At 36.1% G+C, this 23,888-nt stretch overlaps 1 protein-coding gene across 1 annotated transcript in view; it reads left to right on the top strand.

The window, feature by feature from the left end:
• Positions 1–21: 21 nt before the first annotated feature.
• The window catches only part of LOC310729926 (uncharacterized protein), a 36,381-nt gene continuing 12,514 nt past the window's right edge, over positions 22–23,888 (top strand). Inside the window, exons 1-9 of the mRNA XM_083548576.1 lie at positions 22–28; positions 122–211; positions 766–810; positions 923–976; positions 1,322–1,375; positions 1,582–1,635; positions 2,006–2,059; positions 3,892–3,945; positions 18,067–18,120. The gene's annotated coding sequence lies outside the window, so the exon portion shown is untranslated. The remainder of the gene's footprint in view (positions 29–121; positions 212–765; positions 811–922; positions 977–1,321; positions 1,376–1,581; positions 1,636–2,005; positions 2,060–3,891; positions 3,946–18,066; positions 18,121–23,888) is intronic.

Here is a 23,888-nt window from a genome sequence, read left to right as displayed (position 1 = left end):
TTTTTCATGTATATAGGATGATGAAAGGGTACGTTGTTTTATTTTTTTTATAAGCATTTTATATGAATATTTGTTTGTGAGTGAATCCACACCTGGCTGCAGTTTTCCCTTTACCCCTCAGTGTCCCATAAACCGAGAGGAACCTGAAGAAAAAGAGGAGTGTGACTGCAGTCAGGGGAACCCTGGACCACCTGGACCACCTGGGCTAAAGGTCAGCATTGCACAGATTCAATGAAAGTACAGTAATCCCCCATTAATCGCGGTCATTATGTTCCGAAACTGCCCGCTATAAACAAAAAAACGTGATAAGCGGTACAGTACTGTACTGTATTAACATTTTACTTAATTTGATAATTAATTACTTCCCGTGGGCTCACCACCTGCAGGAGGGACCGTAAGGGACGGTGCTGTGAGGATTGGGCAGCAGTCGAAGGCAGGGGCCTGCTTAGACTGCTGCCCCCGCGACCCGAATTACGGATAAGCGGAAGGAAAGAATGAATGAATGAATGATAATTAATTATAATTTTTTTATTAACAAATTTCATTATTTCAACATAAAATTCCATAAAAAATATTCCCTATAAGTTTTTGATCTATCATGCTGTCCTTGAGAAACAGGGAAAATCAGCAAAACTAATTAGTTATGTGGCAAATGCAATTCCGCGATAAACCGGCGGCACGAGATTCGGACCGCGGTAAATACACTTCATGAACACTATTGTGTGCGAACCAGACATGTAATTTTATTTCGGAATTACTCTGCAGGGTGAAAAAGGAGAAAGTGGACTTCCTGGTCATGATGGTAAGCCTGTGAGTACTCTCTATTGGTTTTATTTGATTCAGAAACAATGACAAAAAAGCAGTGGGACACTCAACAACAGTACTTGCTATTTGACTTTTTGAAAAAATTATTGTTTCCAAGGGCATAAAAGGTGAGCGAGGAGTGTCTGGGGAGCCAGGTATATTGGGTCAAAAGGTAAGATTTCAATACATTTTAACATCTTTTACAGAATCTGTCTGAACATATTATGTTCTTGCCGTAAACATAATGAAATCTAAGATGAATGGTACGATTCTGTCGATCATTACAACACTGGATATTCATATGCATCGTATTATCATATGCAAAAGAGAGAAGATTTCCTCCAAGTTCAGCAGGTTGAAAATATGTGGTGGGAGGTTTTATGTTTAAACGAGTAAGCTTGTGCTTACATTCCCTTTCCCTGTTTGGTAGCTGTTGTGTTATACAGGAGAGGTAGACACTGGGCAGTAATCAGCTAATGACCAAAAAAATGTCTTTATGTTACTTGTCACCTGGCAGGGTGAAGTTGGTGTACATGGAACGAAAGGTGACCCAGGAGTAAAGGGCTCCAAAGTAAGTAGAATCAAGATAAATGAGAACAGTTCTAGTTTCATAGTGATTGAAATTAGTCTGAAAGCCCCATGAGGATAGTGTGCAAGTTGGTGTTATTGTGATAAATTATTGTTATAGAAAGCAAGGACTTAAGGCAAGTGTGTGTTGTGGCAGTGTGAATACTATTTTTTTCTGCTTCCAGCATGTGCCTTTTTTTGTGTGTACAGGGTGAAAGGGGACAGCAAGGGTTGCCTGGAAAACAAGGACCTCCAGGACCCAAGGTAAGATCTTGTTCAGATCCTTGAAGCCCAGAGTGAAATTTTTATTAACAATTCTGATATGGACTTAAAAGGACATGTGGAACCAGAGCAGGAAAAAAGTGGAAAGACCAATCAATTCCAAAGAAAATGGAGAGGAAATTGTTGTTTTGTTTGTACATGTAGCAAGTAAGAACATTTTAACACAGTTTTTATAAGCTATAATTTAAATTAGCTTTTTATTCTAAGCAGAATGCCCTGAAATATTTTCTGGAACAATATACTGTCTCTTAGCTCTCAGTTTTGCCAGCCTGCACCCAGTCACCAAACAAATAAAACAAGATAGAAAAATTTGACAATGCACTGATAAAACATTCAATACCTTGCTAAACAGAGACCTCAGGGTGACAAAGGTGAACAAGGACCCCCTGGGGCACCTGGGACAAAGGTAAATAGCATGTATTATTCACCTTTATACAATTATAACAAAACTGATATGTTCTAAAGGCAGACATGTGGTGGTAGAAGTAGATTCAGTTAGTCTAGCAAATAAATATTTTTTCCTCAAGCCCAGAGCCATCAGGGATTCCTTACAATGATAAGGAATATCTCCATGAAATGGTATAAGAAAGAAACCTTTTGAGGAACCTTGCAACTACTGGTTATGGCAACTGTAGCCACACAGTATACTGTACATACTAGTGCTACAATGTGATTCGAAAAAAAGAAATGGATGCCAAATAAATCGAAATGGGCTAAGATGAAATTATTAGTGTTTATTTTTGCTGCATAGCTCTGTAATTGATGAAGAGGATCAGTGTAAATTATAAAACTAATCCAATGCCATACAATTATGCTTTTGTATGCAGCTGCATAGAGCAAATTAAATGAAGGTTTTTTTTTTTATTGTTTCCATGTTTACATTTTGTTTATGTGTTAATGAAGATATTAACTAACACACACCTACAAATGTACTTAAGTTCGCTGTTTTTCACAAAACATACATAATAGTTAAGGTTATAGTAGCTCTTTACATATGTAAGTTTGTGATTAGTTCAAATCTGAAATCTTAAAGATTTGTAATTTTATACGTCTTCCTTAAAAACTACTAATAGTATCTTTGTATAATTTTACCCCATGATCATTTTCAAAGCATAATATATAATAATATAAAATACACCTCCTTGGTTTGAATTACAGAAATAAGAATGAGCTATACTGTATATAATTTTTTTTTTTATAAAATTTTAAACGTTGTATATACAAATATATGCTTGAAAAAATACTGTCAATTTCTGAATACATAGCAGTTTAAGGATGTGAGCAATGTCTTTACATATGTACTATATACAGTACAGACCAAAGTGTCCAAACTTTTGGTCTGTACTGTATATATATTATATATACAGTACAGACCAAAAGTTTATATATATTGTATATACAGTACAGACCAAAAGTTTATATATATTGTATATACAGTACAGACCAAAAGTTTGGACACACCTTCTCATTCAAAGAATTTTCTTTATTTTCATGACTATGAAAATTGTAGAGTCACACTGAAGGCATCAAAACTATGAATTAACACGTGGAATTATATACATAACTTCAAAGTAGGCATCAAGAGAATGCCAAGAGTGTGCAAAGCAGTAATCAAAGCAAAAGGTGGCTACTTTGAAGAACCTAGAATATGAAATTTTTCAGTTGTTTCACACTTTTTTGTTATGTATATAATTCCATATATAATTCCACGTGTTAATTCATAGTTTTGATGCCTTCAGTGTGACTCTACAATTTTCATAGTCATGAAAATAAAGAAAACTCTTTGAATGAGAAGGTGTGTCCAAACTTTTGGTCTGTACTGTATATATCAGCTGCCATAAAGCAATCGTCTGTTCACTGTAAAACCCAAAAAGTCCACACATGGTTCAGGCTAGATCGTGCCAGTTAAAGCAAGCCTCTGTCACTAACATGTTTCACTGCATTTATTACTCATGACAATACCCACAAATGTTTTCACACTTTCCAGACTTTCAGAAAATAAAGGCTTGAATAGCCGAGACTGTTTGTGTGTTTATTCAAAATCAAGGTGTGTATTTATGGGAGAAAGTAATAATTCTGTTCCCATATTATGCCTCTTTCTCCCAGCTTACTTAGTATATTAAGGGGAAAAGGATCTACAGTGTGTGATCTATGCAATTGTGCTTCATATGGCTCATTTAAGAGTAAGTTGTTAGTACATTTCATTATCCCAGTTTTTTCTTCATTTCCCACACACAGGGGGAACCAGGCCTCCCTGGTAGTGAAGGACCAGCCGGCACAATTGGACCAAAGGTCAGTCTGTTTTAAAAGCAGTTAAAATGAATCTTTGTTGATAAAAAATGAGAACTTTGTCAGTGTGATATGTGGGAATGATGATTGCAGACAAGATTTTGAGGAGACTCGTATTTAATGCGAATCAATTTTGGACTCCTGGGATAGTAATTTCACAGTCATTAGCATCAAACAAGGCTCGCTGCAGTTCAACATAGATATACTGTGTGGGTGCTGTTCTGGTCTAATAAAATGTCTACACAATTTAAGGATGTATTTTTCTTACTAAATGACTACAGCTGTAAAAATCAGCCACATCTGAGGAGTTTGCATCCATGTGTAAAATGTGCACAAGACCTTTTAGGTCTATCTGTAGTGCATGCATTTGTAGTTTTTATTTAATTTCATAACATCTTATTATTTGATAATTTGGTCAGTTGGTGCATTGAGCTGTTTTATTTTATTGAGTTATTTATGGCACTTCCTGTCATTAAAGAGATACAGAGATGGGCTATATATAGCCCACACCTCTATTAGTGTAGGTAGACAGTTTTTACAGTAATAACTCTAATTGTGTCCTGGTTAATAATGAAAAGGAAACATCTGGTGCTACTGTTAGAAAGTAATTATTCTCAGAAAACCAGTATTTGCACATACAGTAGAAAAACATCAAATATCCAACCATAGTTTTTCTCTACCCTAACTTAAGCCATTCAAGAAGATTAACTCGCAAATTGTTCACAGACATGCCTGCTTAAAATAATAAATTTTCAACAATTTGTAATAAAATGCAATACAATTTTAGCTTATATTTTTGAACTTAAATATTTATATTTGTTTTTGCATTCTTTGGCTATGCTCATTGCACTCATTCCATTCCATTCCAATCCAACTCAATTCTCTTCTTTTAAAACTTCAAAAATCAATAGCCATTTTTTGCGACACTTCTTGCATACAAAAGAAAAGTAAATAAAATGCCTTGTTACAGTTTCATGGAACATTACACTCAGTAATGAAGTACAGGCACAGAGTGGATTGTTTGAGATTAAGCTTTCTTTTTTTAATTGTTTATATTTCTTTAAAAAAAAAAAAAGATAGTTAAAAGGTATTTTGTTTGCTAAAAAAGGTCAGGATGTTTTTGTCATTGATATATTTAATAATTCCACCATTTTTCTTTTTATCATTTATATTACAACACCAACATTGGTGATGGCAGCATGTACAAACCCAAAGGTAGGGCAAGGTTAACAACAATACTAAATTGCAACAGGCAATCAGCAGTAACTTAAATTGGACAAAAGATATAATCATAAAACCAGGAAACAAGAAACACCAGGCAAACTTTAACAACAAAGATATAGTCAAGATACACTCTAATCCCATAAAGGTTAATGATGGGAGGGAGAATCAATGTACTGTATATTTACTTTTGCTGTATTTCGTAGAATTGTTCATTCTATCATTCTCGTTTGTGTACTACATCTGTTTTGTTAACTAAACTGTTATTCTATTATATAGTTATCTACTATGATAGTGAAACCTGAAAAAAGAAACTGGACCAAAAACCAAAAAGTCTTTCATGACACCTGTGAAAACACTGAGTGTATACTTTGCAGTCAGTGAGTTGTAACAGGAGTCCTAATATTGAATTTGTGTGTAATTGTGTCCAGCTTACTGTGATAATTAATCAAGTGAACCTGAACGTGGGTAATGGATTTTGGAGTCTGTGGCAGCCATGTTTGCAGGTCACATGATACTTTGGGATGTGGTGTACAACACTGAATTTAGCCTAGAGATACCAGTTATTACAACAAATAGAATTACAGAATTATAACAGAATTATTATTTACAGAATTATAACAGACAGAAATCCTTAGATAGGAAATAAGGATTAGTTTGCTGTTATGATTTTTTTTATGATTGTTCTTATATATGTATGCATACTTTTAAGAAGTTTTAACTGTCCTTTTTATAAAAGTAAAAGTAAGTTCTTTTTTTTTTTTTAATAAGTACATAACCTAACTAACTTTAGAAATAAATCAATTTGACACACACACAGGTAATCCCAATTATGCTGGTTGGATTTACAATTTTCCAATCTTACGATGACGATATTGATACCAAAGTAATTAAAAAAATATTTACATTTAATTCTTGTACGAAATGTTAGAGAGCTGCCAGCATGTACGCATCTGCTGCCTTGTGAGATGCCTTACTCTCGCCAGCAGTCGACAGATTTCAGTTGTCTTTGTGTTAAAGCGTGTATTTTTTCTGTGTCTTTCTCCTTTTTATCGCCCTTGTCGGACACTGAAACAGAGCGCAAAATATATATTATATATATTACAGTAATGTAAATTGCTCTGCTTTACTGAATTATGTAATGTGATGTAATTATAAAATTAAAATAAATTATTAACAAATTACAGTATACTACACATACTAATCACCATTTTCTCCTGGGTAGGCTAGGCTTAAGGTATTTTCAAGTTTTGACAGGGTCACCAGAACACATCTACATTGTAAGTTAGAGCTTACCAGTATATAGCTTATAATAAATAATAAATAAGAGTCTGTTTAAAAAAATGGATGATTTCTATGAAAAGTAAAATAACCTTGACATCCTGTGATGCAAATTGGTGAGTAATGGTGAAGTGCACTGAAGAGATTTAGAGGAATGTGATAATATGAATTTCATGGACAAGCAGGAAACAGTACAGATACAAACTCTAATCCATCTCTCTCAAAATGATATACTGTATTTTTGTGTAAATTGAGTCCAATGATCTGTTACAAATTTGATACAGGGAGGAACTTAAGCACAAATATGCACGGAGAAGCATTACAGCATTACAAGTAATGTGTTTGCTTGTTTAAATTGCCACTAGCCACATGTAGTGGGTGAGTAGACAGCCCTGTTTATGCAGAAAAATGATGAAATATACACCTGCTATGCACCTTGTCAGCTGCAAGTAAAAATATGAAACAGGGTACTATGCTTTATTTGGCAGTATGGGAAATGCAGTGGCTATAGAGTTTTATGATTAATGAGCTTGCAAACACTGTGCATTGGCTACTGACTCAGAGTTAACACAAAGCAATGTGTGTAGTCAGAATAAGTTACTTCAGCAAACATTGACTTTCTAACTTAATAATGGTTAGTTAGTCAGCAGATAGTTTAAATAATTACTGTTACTACTTCAAAGGAGATTTTTTATTTTATTTTAGCATGGCTTAAAGTGTTACTTTCTATTACAGTAAATCAAAGCAATCAGGGCTGCAGTTATAAGACCTTATTCTGAGCCTTTTGCTAAAGCATTAAGTGCTGCTGTTTGCTAACATTAAATTAGGATATTAAAATGCTATTATTTTATTAAATAATAGCATGGTTATATGGCATGGTCCTTATAAAAATGCATAATCAGGAAACTTGTTTTCAAAAAAGTGTTCTATAATTCTTGTCAATAGAGGATTAGGCTGACAGTATTCTAAGTCTGTAACCAACAAACCACTGTTGATTTATTCATTAAAATAGACTCCAAGCACTATTGTACGTTGCTCTGAATAAGGGCATCTGCTAAAAGGCGTAAATGTAAATGCATAAAACACTTTTTAAAATGTTTTTTGTCTTTGCAACTAACATTCATCAGGAAATATACATTCGTCAGGCAACAAACATTCTTCGATTGACAGTGACACTACTTATAGCCCACATCTTTATTTTTTAAGACAATTTTTTAAATTACAAAAAGCATTAGTTCTACAGTAGTACTAATGTATATGTGTGCATTTGTGCAATGCATATAGATTATAGTGCTGAACAAGACCTATATTTGCCACTAAAAATTTAAGAAGTGATGGTTCATTGCATTTGTCTGAAAGCACATAGTTATGGTGCAGTACTCCCACCAGTTACTGTAGGATCAATTACTTGCTATACTTAAAGCACATTGTACTGTTGGTTTGGTATGTAGTGTGTGAGTGAATGTGGGTGTTGATGTGGGTGTTTTAACATGAAATTGTGATGCACATTACATGCAACCCCCTATAATCCATCTAAACATCTTGCATATAAAGCAGTGATTCTTTCAAAGTTCTCCTCACATTTCATGATATGGTACCGGATATTAAAAAAGTTTTTTCCACCTCAGAGCTACTGTACTTTCAGACCTGAAGCTGATTGTGCAGTTGCTATTCGGGTATTTCCATTAAATGTATTTAACACTGCATAATTAGGAAGCACAAAGCAGCTTTAGAGTGCAATTATTAACAAGACAGCAGTTTAGGAACTCACCTTACAGTGCTGTATGTGAGTAATTAAGTGTCCTATATTCCCTCTTGAGGCATTGTACTGTGTCACGAGTCTTGTTTATAATAACAGCAGTAAATACACAGTGAATGCCAAGTGCACTCTTAGGAGGGTTCTTAAAGCTACATTTGTACTTCACTCACACAGCCTCAAACCAACGCTTTATCTCTTTATCCATCCAATCTACCCACATTTCATACCTCATTATCGTTATATCTTACATCTTTCGGCCCTCTTCCTATGTACTATGTTTTACTCTCCCTAACCTCCATTATCCTTCTATCTTTCTCTCGCTTTTACAGCATTAGTAAAAAGAAAAGCAAAAAAAAAAAGCTGAAGATTGACAGAATATTTTGTTACATTTCCTTGCTTTAATTTTACTTTTTCTTGTTTTTCATTGGAATTACTTTCTCACAAAATGTGTTACTTTGTTTGGTTCAAATCTGGGTCTATCTTTCTCGCTGGCTCATTACAACAAACAAGACAAATGTCTTACTTGGTCTTGTTCAATTTCTCTTCTCCCTCTCCTATCTCTCTCCATCTCCACAGACACACTCTGTGCCTATAGTCATGTAAGTTCGAGCTCCCCGGGTGTGGCATCCTCTCTTAAGCCACCGACACTACCCATTAAGCCCCTGCGTACTACATCGACACTGGTGGGGAAGGCTTATGCCTCAGCAGGTCAGGTCGATGGATGTCTGCACATTATGGCGGGGTTATAGGCATACCAAGCCGACCTGCTATGGGAGTTGGATGTGGGCGGCCAGATACTATAGCTCCGCCATACTGCTAAGGCTTTTGGCCGGTCTATGGCCGCCCTAACCACAGCGTGACATCTGTGGTTCACCCTGTCTGAAATCACTGATAGGGACAAGGCCGTGCTGCTGGATGCCCCACTCTCGCCCTCAGGGCTTTTTGGCGACACCATTAGTTCGGGAGTCTAAAGCTTTCAGGAAGCCAAAAAACAATCTGCGGCTTTCCAATGGTACCCACGCCTTCCTACCAGCAAGTGCCGAGGCGGAGTGTCATGACGCACTCTCCCCCTGTGCAGGATCCCACATGGCGCTCTGGGCCAAAGCCCCATGAGGTGACAGATCTGAGGACTGTCATCTCAAACAAGAGAGCTTCATCAAGTCAGGGGTCCAGACCTGGGGAGTGGCACCTCCACCCTCCTGTGGTGGGGCAGATCTGGGAGAAGTTTGGCAAAGCCCAAGTAGACCTGTTTGCATCTCTAGAGATGTCGCACTGTTTCCTGTGGTTCTCCCTATATCCTCCAGCTCCGCTGGGACTAGATGCCATGGCACAGGCATAGCCGAGGCCACGTCTGTATGCCTTTCTCCCGGTCGTGCTGCTTCCGGGAGTTCTGGAGAGAACCTGATAATATGCACCCTAGAGCGGGTAACGTCTCCAAGGTGCCCTCGGTCGTCCTACGACCTGTCAGGCTCCAGGCATTCGATCCTCCTTCACTCCAGACCCCAGACCAGGAGAGATTGAACCGGCTGTGCCCGGTCAGAGCACTGGATTGTTCCTTCAAGAAAGTTGGAACAATTGTTCATCTGCTACAGCCCTCCAAGCAGACTCTCAGCAGATGGATTATTGACGCAATTGCGTCCTCTTACGGGTCCTCTGGTCTCCCCGCTCCATTCGGGGTCAGAGCACACTTGACCCGGAGGGTAGCAGCCTCTAAGGCTTGGTCCTCTGGAGTGTCCCTCCAAGACCTCTGCGACTGTGTGTGTGATACCCTAGTTTCCTGAGGGAACGAGATGCTGCGTCTCTATGCCACACCTCTGGCGTCCCTTCAGCGCGTCCTTCTCGGTTACAGAAGTTGATGCTGGCTTCACTCCATGTGTGTTTTATACTTCCTTGTCATGACGTCACCCCGCCGGTGACAGCCTGCCTCCAATTTTGACTGATTACACAAATTATTTAGAGCATGAACAACGCAGCCGTGTTCTCAAAGTGTTCCGATGCAGAGTCTCGTTCCCTTAGGGAACTAGGGTTACACACATAACCTAGAGAATTTATTTTTGTTCAGTTTTAAATTTGTTCTGAAATAAAACGAATTACTACTCATATACCCAAACTTAATCTTACTCTTGATCTTACTAGGTTGAAGGGAAAACCCAAAAATCTTTTTCTCTTATACTTAAATGTACCAAATTGGTGTTAGACTGTATATTAATACTGTTAGGTAGCCATCATGAAAAAACCCTAAGATGCACAGTAGCAGAGAAATGGCATAAATATATCCCCACAATCAGCAAACAGCCATAAACTACCAAGAGTAATCATGAAATAGGTTACCGTCCAAAACTAATCAAGACAGATAATAATGGCTTAAATGATTCACAGACACTGCTGAAAAAATGCTTTGCAAAATAACAATGAGAGTCCAAGTTATTTAAAGGAGCAGTCTGATTAAAATAGGTGGGTTTAATCAGTAATCATGTGACTCAGGATAAGAATTGCGGAAAGTAGTAGCTCAGTGGTTAAGATGTTGGACTTCTGAAGGTCATACGAACCAGTAAGCTGCCACTGCTATGACCTTAAACAGGGATTATAACCCTCAACACAAACCTATTTACCCTCACCCCTGTACATATGAACCACATTCCCTTATTTATTTTTTTTTACACTGCTATTTATTTATGGTAATTGGCCACTTATGCACTTCTGGTAAGATGCTAAATGCATTTCATTGGCCTGTACATGTACCATGCACAATGACATTTAAGTTTAATCTAATCTAATCTTAAACTGCTAATTGTACAATTGCTAGTGTATAACAGAGAACAATGTAATTCACCCGGGATAAGGGTGTCTGCCACATGGCATAGATATAAATTTAATTTAATATAATATAATTTATATATATATGTGTTGAAGGTGTGATCTGAAGCTCATGACCTAGTATTCCTCTCTGTATTCTCTGTATTCCTCTCTGATTTCTCTGTATTCCTATTTAATACTCATACTGTCTATATTTTTGTGTGTTTTGTCTTGCATAGTCCATGCTAAATGTATAGTGTTATTTATGTTTGTACTCTAACAACAAGTCACTAACAACTAGAACCAAATTCTTTGTGTGTGTCAACACACTTGGCCAATAACCGGATTCTGAGTCTGATGACAGTAGTTGTCTTCAAATTTTGCAGATTGCATACATGTGCGTGACACATTTACATAAATGGCTAAATATGCATGCACATGTAACAGGAATATGAGTCATATAGTATATGCTTATGTTATTAGTAAGGTTTAAGGTTTCAAACTTAAAGAACCCCAATAAAGTTGTTCAGATCGGTTCATAGCTGTGAGACAATAGATGAAGTGGACTTTTACTTTAATTTCAGAGAAATACTTTATTCTTGACTTGATCTCAAAATGCAGTCATAACAAAAACCCACTTATGGTGCAATATTGTGCTGTGGCATAGTTTATTTCATTGGAGCTTCTACTAGAGAGAAATAAAAACAAGCAGATCAGATAACTCTGAGTTGTGTATGCTGGGTGGACACCTACTTTTTAAGGAAATGTGGAACAAATTAAAAGCCCTTAAAACCACAGAATCTGCATGTAAAAGAAAAGGCGTTAGATAACTAGGCCATTTTAGGCTTTTATACTTTCATGTGGCCTCTTGGTTTTCCTGATGAGGTTTTATAACTGAGGGGTAATGCAGACCCAACACACACACACACACACACACACACACACACACACACACACACACACACACACACACACACACACACACACACACACACACACACACACACACAGACATAAACAAGAAATACAGGACTGTTAAATACATTCACCCCCCTTCACAACATGTAAATGACTGAAATGCATAAACATACAAAAAACACACCCATAAATACTATTTTCTTGCTTTTTCTTTTCACATGTGTAAAAATATTTAAAATTAAGCCTTGAGAAACACATTAAAGTCACATAAATTTACATAAAGTGCAAAGTCAGACACCAAATGTACACAAAATGTCGGGCTAGTAAATTCCTCTGACAGTTCTGATTAATCTTGTTATAAAGACAAGACAGTCAAAACAGGGAAAACTGCACACACTGACACAATTACATTGTAATGGATGCTCTGGGCTCAGCATTATTTTTTCCTTCTTTAATCTTAAATAGACCACTATAAGGCAATTTTTCTCATATCCATTTGTCATTTTCCACCTGAGTTAATAATCCTATAAAACTAAGGCTGTAACCACTTTACTGGTGTAAAATAACAGATTACTTGCCTTTGAATATTTTAAAGAAGCCAAGCAGAGAAGGCACTGGACTGCACAATTATTTTTCTCCTCTTGCCAATTTAGCATACAGAACAACACGGTTCATTGTTTGAAATGTGGCACCGCACAGAGAATTTCAAACCTTTATATCTCATGCCTTCATGTAATATGAATGTTTTAATGCGAGAAATAATAATTTGGCCACAACATGGCTTTATATTATAAAAAAGGATGCACTAATGGTTTTTCTTTTATTTATTCGTGACTTTAAAGTAAGCATTTCTTTTGAAAGAATGTGCATTCTATTTCAAATTATGCATAATTATATGGACAATAATAAATGTTATTTTTTTTGTATAAAACTTTTAAGCCAATTTTATTCCCACCACTGACACAGCCACAACACCGTTGCATGCCTATAAAAGCACAAATATCAATTGTGTTGTTCCTAATATGTTTTATATATCACTACAGAAAATACACATTTGACTAAAAGGATTTTAAACCTAAAAATATTGTATTAAAATTATTTCTAAACCATTTTGTTCTCATCCCTCAATTCTGATTGGCCGGAAAGTGTTTATTATGATTATTTTTTAATAATAGAGTGGCTCTGACATTTGTGCAGCTAATAATCTTTTTCTATTACTGCACTTTTTCTAATATTTTATGGCTAAATTAAGGAATTTATATGGTGGACTCTACAAAATCTAACCCTAATAGTAACTGAAGTAAAAGATGCTGGTATTTAATCAAATGATTTTTATTAATTGATATGGTGATGTGAGGTGACAACCATTGGGGATATAGTAATTTGCAAGTATTACAAACAATATTGGGTAAACCGACAATAATTATCATTCCTTAGCAATTGAAAAGGACACAAGAATAATAGTTATCTATTAACTATAACCCTATCAGCTTTAACAGACAGAGTACGTTTCACATTGTTTTATTCAGTTTTCTGCATTATGACTACAATATAATTATAGGTAATCCTATAGTTCAGTAATCGAAACAAAATTTTTTTGTAAGTTTTTATTTACATGGTTGAAAAATGTTCATAGAATCTTTAAGGGTTCTTTCAGAAGAAAGAAAAATTATCGTTTAGACTTCTAACATTAGAAGTAAATACACATCGGGAATTTTATTCATTCATCCTAAGATTGAAATAAGAGCTGTAATGTTATCTAATTATTCAATTCAATTTATTTTATTTTTATAGCGCTTTTGAGAATGAACATTGTCTCAAAACATTATCTATGTATCTATGTATCTAATGTATACATCTCTGTACACCTGTAAACCTTGATGCGAATTAAAAAGTGATGCAATGACCCTACATTGTTCAAATGTGCGCATGCAGTAATTTTCAAATGTATAATATATGTAGCAGTGGCGGGCCATGCATTCGGTACCTGGGCCTTCAGTGAGGACTTACCCGACTTAATCTACCTCTTAATACCACCACTATCACGTCGCAATTATAGACACCATAAATACTATACAAAAACGCAATATAACAACGCATGGCATTACAGAAAGAGAGGAATTTCACATATAGAGGGTGAATACCATTTTACTAAAGCAAAAAACCCAGTTAAGACTCCAAACCTCTACACTAAAACTGCAACTGTGCCAACTACAACATCTGAAGCAGTTCAGAATCAATATTTGTCTAATAACATGACAAAACCATTAAAAATGTAAATAAATCCAACCTACTTACCAGAGATGCAGACTCATAATTTGCAGCATTCCTCAGAGGCTGTAATCCAGTGGTACTGCTCGTATTCACTGGTCTGGAAGCGGCAAACAAACCCTTTCCCGGGCTGAGACAAGCTAGCTAGCTTGGGGTTGGCCAACCTCTCCTTACGATGTCTAGCAAAATTAAATGAAAATGAAAATGTATTTTTTATGTATGTCCAAGACCAAATCAATCTTTCTTCCTCTGTAGGCATAAAAAAGTCTAACTCAGATGTATCAATGTGTGCAGTGCTACAGACATGTTTTACCAGTCGAACTTGGCTCTAACAGTTTCCCTCTGACCAACCAATCAAAGGATAGAAAAATGCTGAGGCTATTCTGTGAGGCAAATATAAAATCTGATTGGTTAAAGAGACGTTGTTAATATTTTAAATGGTAAAAGGGCCTGCAGGACAGACTTTGCAGGCCCTGGGCAGATTAGATTGACAGGGCAGCACATAGGGGCTGAAATCGAAATTGGACAAAAAATCTAACATCCACATACACGTACTGGAAATGCAGCCAAGAAAAACGCTACAAAATGAAGAGAATAAACTGTTGGGAATAAATTAATACAATTTCATGGAACAAATATGAAAATTTAGGTTGTAAATGTAGGTCAGTGCTTCTGATATTGTTTAGGCCAGCAGAGAAGCCTTTGTTGGCCTTGACCACCCATCACTGGTATCTAGCATGAACATTGTGAGAATAACTTTGCTTGCTTTTAATATATATTTTAAATTCAATCATTTATTAATTTGCAGAATTCAATGTCAGTTTTTCTTTGCCCACTACAGAGTAGACTGTGATACAGGTGTTTCAGAATATCTGCTAAGTTAGCAGAAGGAAGTTGTAGGGAGCAGCATTTGAAGCAGTGTGTTTTATTGGCATCATGCCTACAGTAATAATTTACACTAAATACCAACAAAAACAATTCAAAATGGGTAACTGTGAATTACTTCACAATGAGTTTTTTTTTTTATTGTAACAGTGCACACATGGTTGCTGCCATTATGGCGATATAATCATTTAGCTTGACAACACTTCTTTCTAAAGCACTTGTCATGGGGATAATCTAAGCTATTACCATTATAGTGCACTATTTTTTAGCAGGTGATGCTTGTTGATCAGGACCTTCTGCTCAGTGTAAATGTAGTATGGATTGCTTCAGGTCGATGTTGGCCCTGCATCTTTATAGGAAATCCATTTGCAGCCCTGGTGCTTGAGACCTTCTCTATAGACAGCTTGCATTTTAATTCAGTTCCAGCTCCCAGCACACCTGTGCCATGTAAACAGACTGCACAGTAAATATGTTTGGTATATTAGACCAGACCAAACATTTTTTGGGTTACAGACATGGAGGGTAAGGCTGAGAGACTCACATTTAGAGTGTTTGTTGAAAGGCTCAGGCCAAGCCTCACTGAACTTTCTTTATGAAGCTGTATTATGTAATGGAACTAGGGTGCAATTATAAAACCCTGTTTGCTGGCCAAAATCAATGTTTGTGCCTATGTAATAGAAAGACACAAAAATGGCTGTAAATACACAGAAGCTGAATGTCACCCCATTTGTTACTTTCAAAGGAGTTTGACAGGATTTCAAGACCAGGTGTGTTTATTCAACATCAGGTTACATTTGACAGCAAAGAAAAAACAGTTGATTGGCAGTGTTAGACTTATAGGCAAGATCTTGTGTTTCAAGGTTTAAACACACGGTTCAAGGTTCAAACACAAGCGGGTGGTGGTAGCTTAGTGGTCAAGGCATTGGACTCGTGGCGTTGGAAGGTCACATGTTTAAATCTTAACATCACCAATCTGCCACTGCTGGACCCTTTAGCAAGACCCTTAACCCTCAACTGCTCACTTGTACTGTAAGTGGCTCTGGTTAAGGGTGTCTGTAAAATAATACAAATTTCAATGAACATATTCATCTTATACTTCTACAACTGTACTGTAAACATTGGCAGCCTTGGAGTTATGAACTGTATATGAAGAGTTCATATATTCCAAATATAGGGCCCTGAAAATGTACTTAATCTTCTGCACAACCTGGTTTTGAATACAAGTAACTTCCCCCACAGAAACATGAGATTACAAAGGCTGATAAGTGGTTAAGGCATTGGATTTTGGATCTGAAGGTTGTGAGTTCAAATCCTAGCCACATCATTTTAATTCATTTAATTTATTTGTATAGCGCTTTTAACATTGGACATTGCCTCAATGTGGCTTCACACAGATAATGTGGTAAGAATTAGTTAATAGGATTGTTCTTTATAAGTGTAAGTTTGTCCCTAATGAGCAAGCCAGCACCCCTGGCCCCTATGCCTCATAGCCGCTCAGTTGTATAAATGAGATAAGGATGTCTGCCAAAATCCATAAATGTAAACATTGACACATTGCAACATTTGGATTTATAGAAAAGCAGCGATGATCTTTTTTTGCTATGGATTTAATAAATGTATTACTGTGATCCAATTATTATGTATATGTTCAATGTAAATGCAGCCATATTGTTTACAACACAACACTTATTAGGGCCTATACGTGTACAGACTAAACAAGAGGATAAACAAGGAAGCTGTTCCTGTTCCAAAGTTATGCAAAACATGAGTATCCATGCAGAAATGTCTTACTGTCTCATTTGTATAAAAATTCAAATGAATTGAAAAGAAAATAATTGAAAGTACAGTAAGTGTTTTTAAATGACAGTATAAGAAGTCATTTCTGCACTTCACTGGTTTTTTGTTTTTGTTTTAGCAGAACAATCCTATTACATTTTCACAGATAAAATAAAAATTTTGTGTTGCCACTGGAGAATTGTTCCTCAGCATCCTGAAAGAGCTGTAATTTTCCTTTAATAAGAGCAGGATATCTGCACCAATACACACCTAGTTGTATGTTATAGTCCTGTGAGACTGATCTGGGAATTAATACAGCAAAATGACTAAATTAATACTGTGGAAAATAAAGTGTAATTTATGATAGACTGAATGAAATATGTGCAGTTTTCTATAGCCAGCTATTTTTTTAAATTAACATTTTATCTATAATATTTCATAAAAATGTAAGGTGGCATCTCATTATCTGGAAATGTACAATATTGATAGTGTAATGTAATAAAAATCTAAATTCAAAGCAGGAGTCAGATCATATTTAGATATGGCAAAAAAAAAGAGGTATCCAAATACATAAACCACAAACAGGGATCAGAGATAAACTAGAATAGGGGCCTGGATAACAACAACACAAAAAAGACAGTGCAGAGACAGGATTTAAACATTAACAAAGACAGACGACAGAAAATTGAAGCACATTGGGAAAAAAATTTAATGTTGTGAAAAAGAATAATTATAGCAATAAAACGAAGAAATCAAAAGTAAACAACACCAGAAAAGTGTCCATGTAAGTCTAAATTAATTTACAAAGCTAAAACAGTGTGACAGTATACTGTGGTTTAAACCTGAGAAAAAAATGTAAGGAGAAAGAAAAACCTTGGTCCAGCACATGGTATCTGTGTTACCATCTGAAAGTCTTGGTTTTATGTGTCTACTGTAACGTGTAATTTTGCAAAGGAACAAATCCTCAGCACTTTAAATAGCTTTTTTCTTTTGTCTGTATTGTAAAAAACTGAGACTTGTGTAACTGCTTGTGTTTTTCTTTATTTCTGTATTAATGTAAAGAATCTTGTTATTCAAAATACAATTTTTCACTTCTAAAGGCTTTGAGTGCTTATATGATTAATGATGTGTGAAGGGGCTTCTGGTCTTAAATATAGTTTAAAATGTCTGAAACCCAGAATGCATGATGTTTATATCCCTGTCTCTCTCTTTAACAGGGTGATAAGGGAGATGATGGACAGTCAGGTACAGATGGAACACAAGGTGCACCAGTAAGTTGTTTCTTTCTCTTTTCTTCTTCTTTTAGTAATGTCTAACCTTTCTAATTGTGTGTAGAAGCCACGCATCTAATCACGTGTAACCTGATTTATACAGCTCACAACCTTATTTTATGGATTTATATGCAAAAATAATTCTTGTAACAGTGCCAAACTGAATCTGAAGATGTAGGCGTTGAGCAACCACTGTCAGAAATATTGCAAAAACAAGACCCTCATAACCCTAAACTAGGTAGACCTATTAATAATGTAAACATGGACCTGTGTACAGTTCTGGAATAGAAAGCTTTATAACTCTATGACAAACAAAATGTTATCGTGCACATTTAAATACAGTTCATGACATTAATCTGTATTAAGGGGGTTTGTGCAATATGTTTTCCACTTATAAAAGATACAAAAGGTTTAGAAAGCTCCACTTTAAACACCTACCGCAGGGGCAAACAATGTAAGTGTATGTCATATAGTTAAAATAAGCACTGGTGGACCAGATAAAGTAATGCTAGAGTCCCGCTCATTGACATTCATACCAGAGTTACCGCTGTGTTTAGAATGATCTACAACCCAAATCAGTGGTAATCGTGACTGTTTGCTAAACACACTACATAGCAACAAAGTCATCGGGCAAATGAATGCATATAATCTCATGTTTTTTTAGTTTAGTCCCCTTTCGCAACTTATGGTCATGGTAATGGTCAGGTTTATTTTCCAGTATACAACATATTGGCAGTGGTTTCATGAAAGTCTGAAGCAAAGCTTTGTTTTAAACGTCAGGCATTTCCAGCTAAAGGCTCCACTTTTCCAAACCTTAGAGGAAAATGCAAAATACAACCAAAAACATCAACAAAAAATGTCACTATGTCGTCAAGCTCTATCTTCCTTTCCAATCCCACCAACACTTACAGTACATGCTGGCTTTTTACGTAATGGACCTACAAGGTCTTGGCTTGTCAAAACATCCTGTACACATGACAAATAGCAAAAAACTGAAAAGAATGTTGTGTGCCATTTTAACACCGCACTCTGACCATCTTCAAATAAGGAAACGCTGAAGGTGACTATAGTTGAACATCTGCAAACAAAATTCTGTTGTATGAATGTGACAGTTGAACAAAGCCTAAGCACTCTCTATGGTTCATTTCTAGCAGTGGTAGATGCAAGTGTCTTTAAGCTTTAGTGATCTTGATGTGGCTATTTTAACATCTGCTGTGAATTAGTGCTCGCTTTTGTTGACTTCCAAGGTTGAGAGAGTCTCACTCAAGGCCAGACAGTTTTTAATATTTAAAACCTTTCAGACAGAATCAAGTTTAAACACATTTACAGTCCTACACAGGACAGCAAACAAACCTCCAGCTCAACTCATTCACACTGAAGTACTCCAGAATATTAAGCATTTAGAAGACTGGGTTTTTCTTCATAGTCAGCCCATCACTTTATTGAATACTGTAAGTTTTGTATTGCTGAAGTGTTTTGTTTTAAATTTCACGTATTGTTTAGATGTATGTTAGATTTAGTCATAGACATATGTTAGATTTAGTCATTTCTTTAAACCACAGTTAACCAAACTCTAAAACTGTCAGAGAACCACCAGCCATGCTTCCCTCCAAGGCTTACACTCTCACTCAGCCTCTCCCTGCTTCTAATCACCTACACCTGTCCTACTCCTACTAATCACCTACACCTGTTCCCCATTTACCTATCCCCTTTATAAGATCCCCATTTCCCCTCATCAGTGTCCGATCTACCAGTTACGACCATAGATCACCTGGACTTCCTACCTCTCTGGTTTCCTGTGCTTCCATGCTCCCTGTGCTTCCATGCTTCCATGCTCCTGGCTACGCTTCTAAGGAAGCATTTAGTTAACGCTGGGCACCGGCAAGGGCGCTGCTCAGCCTCAGAGTCCGCTCCATAGTCCCACCGAGGGCGTCGCCTCGCCCCAGACCTCCGTCCCAGGGTCTCGCTCCACCCCCAAACCTTCGCCGAGGCCGTCCGCGTCCGCCTAATTAACAACAGTTTACAATAATGAAATATTATACAACATAAAGACATACAATGCCAATGATATGCCTGCCTGAGTAGAGACACAGTTGCTCTTGCGGATATCAAGAGGAACTAAGTTCCACCGGTATGGGGCATTGTAGCTAAAAGCTTGAGATCCCATTGTTGCCAAACGCATACTTGGAAGAACTAGTTTGGATGAGGACATTGATCTAAGAGTTTGCGAAGGAATATATGTCAGAAGTAGGTGAGATAAACATAAAGGAACCAGGTTATGTAATGCCTTATAAACAAAAAGCAGGATTTGTATATTAAATGCACTGTTAAACAGGAAGCCAGGATAGCCAAGATAACACCCAAGCTCTTAACCTGACAAGGAGTATTTTAGTTTTACTACTGTTGAGTTTAAGAAAATTATTTGAGAACCAAGTTAAAGAACTTCAGATCAACAGTTAGAAAGAGAAGGTGTAGGAAAATCAGAAGTATTTTTAGAGGGTGTCGTCAGCATAACAATGAAATTGGATACCTTGTTTCTGAAAGATACATCCAAGTGGCAATAAATAGATAATAGATGAATAGTAAAGGGCCCAGAACTAAACCCTGCGGGACACCTGCAGTGATCGATGAACGTTTAGATTTGAACTGGATGAATGATCAACTAAGTGATAAAAGACGAAAGATCTGACAGATTTTGGAGTAATTGATTTGGAAGGGGGTCTTACTAACAGGTAGTTGATTTAGCTTGAACTAGCACAATTATATCTGTTTGTTGAACATCCCATTTCAGATTTAGGGCTCTTTGCTGTTTTAATAGCATCCTCTAATTGCCTGTTCAGTCCCAGGTGCATTATTAAGGCAAGGAACTGATAATCTACCTCGCAGTCCTGCGAAAGTCACTCCAGATCTCCCATACCAAGCTTCACACACCATGGCTTCATGGAGCTCGCTTTTTGTAAGGTGTCATTACTTGCATTACAGTAAAAACTTTATACTAGATATTATACAGAGACATCCTATACAATTGTATTTCCAATTTTTTGGCAACAGCTTGGAAAATAACCTTTTTCTTTTACTGTAGTTACTTAATAATATGCATTTAAATATTAAAATTAAAAAGTAATTAAATAAAAGTAAAAAAAATATATATAAGCAAGTGCATGGCTGTAGTCATATACCTAAATCTATAATTTCACTGAAATGATGATAATATTATCGCAATGCCATATGTTGTACATTTCCGAAATAGAGAGCGTATAATTTTTCTCATGTAATTTAATTCCTGACCTTTAACTCCCTCTCACTATCACACTTCTACAGAGCACTACCTCTCAGTATCATCCCCCTTAGCAATCGCTTTAGTCTTACTATTTGATCATTTGGAGGAAGCTTTAAATGGAATCTGCACACTTCTTTCAGCAGAAAATGGCTCATTAAATAAGAGTTTATGAGGGAGGCATCACTTCAAAGTGACACATCTGCTCTCATCCCCTTGTTGTTCTACTCATTTCTGAGAACTCGATGAGCAAACAGAACTCTTTATGGTTCCACCGTATGTCTCTTGATCTGTTATGCTTAATTAACCTGGAGCTAGATAGTTTTCTGCAGGCAGAAAGGTTCAGTGTATCATCCTTTTCCACATGTAACTAAAAAGATTATTGTTCCTTGTTTTGAACAAACATTTTTTTTTTCCAAAACAGGAAGCTGCAGAAAATATTTAAAAGGTGAACCCACTATATTTTTGGCATCCATAAGAATGACTACAATGTGATTCCAAGGTACAAATGGACAAATGATTACAAATACACACATCAGACATGTGTATTTAGTTTTATGCACTTAATATAAAATGATGAAAGTAACACATCATTTGAATTCCTTGGTGAATGTATGCATCCAGATAGGATTTTATTGGTTTTGAAAAGATAAATAGTTGTGTTAGCCATTATATTAAATATAATGCTGTTATTTCTAAGTGTGTTGACCAGATGTCTTTACTACAAGATTTAAATAGTACCCAGGTGAGTTTAAAACATAACTCTTTAGGGTATTTATGTGAGACCATCCAAAACCACAGAAAATTAGTTACAACTATATCTATTATCTAAAGTGACTTAAAGTTAAAACAGGATTGAACTAAGCAATTGAAGAGGAAAAGAGTCTTGTTTAAGAGCACTTCATTGGCAGCCTGGCAATGCTGAGATCTGAACTTTTCTAATCAGTAGCTGTCTAATACAACAACTTAACCACTGAGCTTGCTAAATAAATCAATTGGACATTTGAGTACCGCATCAGTCAGCAGGAGTACATAGTGATTGTGTGTGTGTGTGTGTGTGTGTGTGTGTGTGTGTGTGTGTGTGTGTGTGTGTGTGTGTGTGTGTGTGTGAGGGAGAGAGAAAGAGAGAGAATAAATGAGTGAATTAATACAGTCTGCTAATTTTGCAGCATAACTAAATTGTAGTGATTTAATAGAAACAGTTTTTTTTATCTAAATTATTCCCTTTACTTTCATCACTTCTTTGATGACCACAATCTAAAAAATATTAATCAGAAAACTACACAGTTGCAGATATCACCATTAATTATTGATTACTCTTACTGCAATGTCGCCACTAGAGTCCATTCGATTCAACCATAAACATTTATATGTTTTAATAGTGACATTGTGGTAGAACACTTTAATGTAAATTATAATGAGCCACTTTCTAAGCAAAGTACTATATCCAAAATGCAAAACTAAAATATCATTACTAGAGATTACAAAACCACTACAATCGGGTGAAGGACATTCTTATTCTCATTCAATGTCATTTCAGTTTCAGGGACATAAAGCAACAGCACACAACACAAATCATTTTATAATTGTATTCAATCAGATTTGAATGTGCAGTACAATACAATAAATACTTGAACAGGGCATCACAATAGATCCACTAAAAAATATGCTGCACAAACTTTGAAAGGTATAACAAAGCTGTGCTGAGTAGCTGCACAGTAACTGTGCACTATTGTTTTATGATTGATTAGACTGCAAATTGTCCTGGCATCAGCAAACAACCTAAAACATCTGTAAGGACAAGAGCACAATTCAGAAGATGACACTGTGCTATAAAGTGTAAATATTGCTGCTGATTTATATGCTATGTTTAGTTTAGTTTTGCCAGGAGTTGGCAGCAGGGTGTTCAAGAACCTGACAGCCTTATGGAAGAGGCCTGTTACAGAGATTGTCAGCAGTGATCCAGATGACAGGAGGTTAAAGAGCCTGTAGGAAAGCTGCAAGAGGTCAAACACAATGCTGATGTCTTTTTGGATAAAGTGGTTTTGTTAAATGTCCTAAAGTGCTGGTCTTGCCTGTTTGATACCCTCTTCTATAGGGTTTTGTATTAAGAAACGTAACCAGTGTTGAAGATGTTTGACCACACATACTCAGGTTTTATACCTAATTAAAAATATAAAAATATATGAAAATATAGGGGTTAATGCTTGTTTTCAGATTTTGCTCCATTATAGAGAACATGTCAGATGGATAGGGAGCTTTAAAATTATGCCACAGCATTTTTCAAAACATAATTATTCCAGAAAGTATCAGAGAAATAATCAACATTCTTAACTAGCTATAATGTTCAAAAATTTAGTTATATTATAATTCAATTCTTATTAATATTACATAATGTTATACTGTATGTGTAGTAGAACAGAACTATGGAACATCCCTGTACATGCACACCCATAAATGTTACTAACTGCATATATATATATATATATAT

Source organism: Silurus aristotelis (assembly GCF_946808225.1).
Source record: "Silurus aristotelis genome assembly, chromosome: 1".
NCBI lineage: Eukaryota > Metazoa > Chordata > Actinopteri > Siluriformes > Siluridae > Silurus > Silurus aristotelis.
This window is presented reverse-complemented; position numbering and strand designations above follow the sequence as displayed.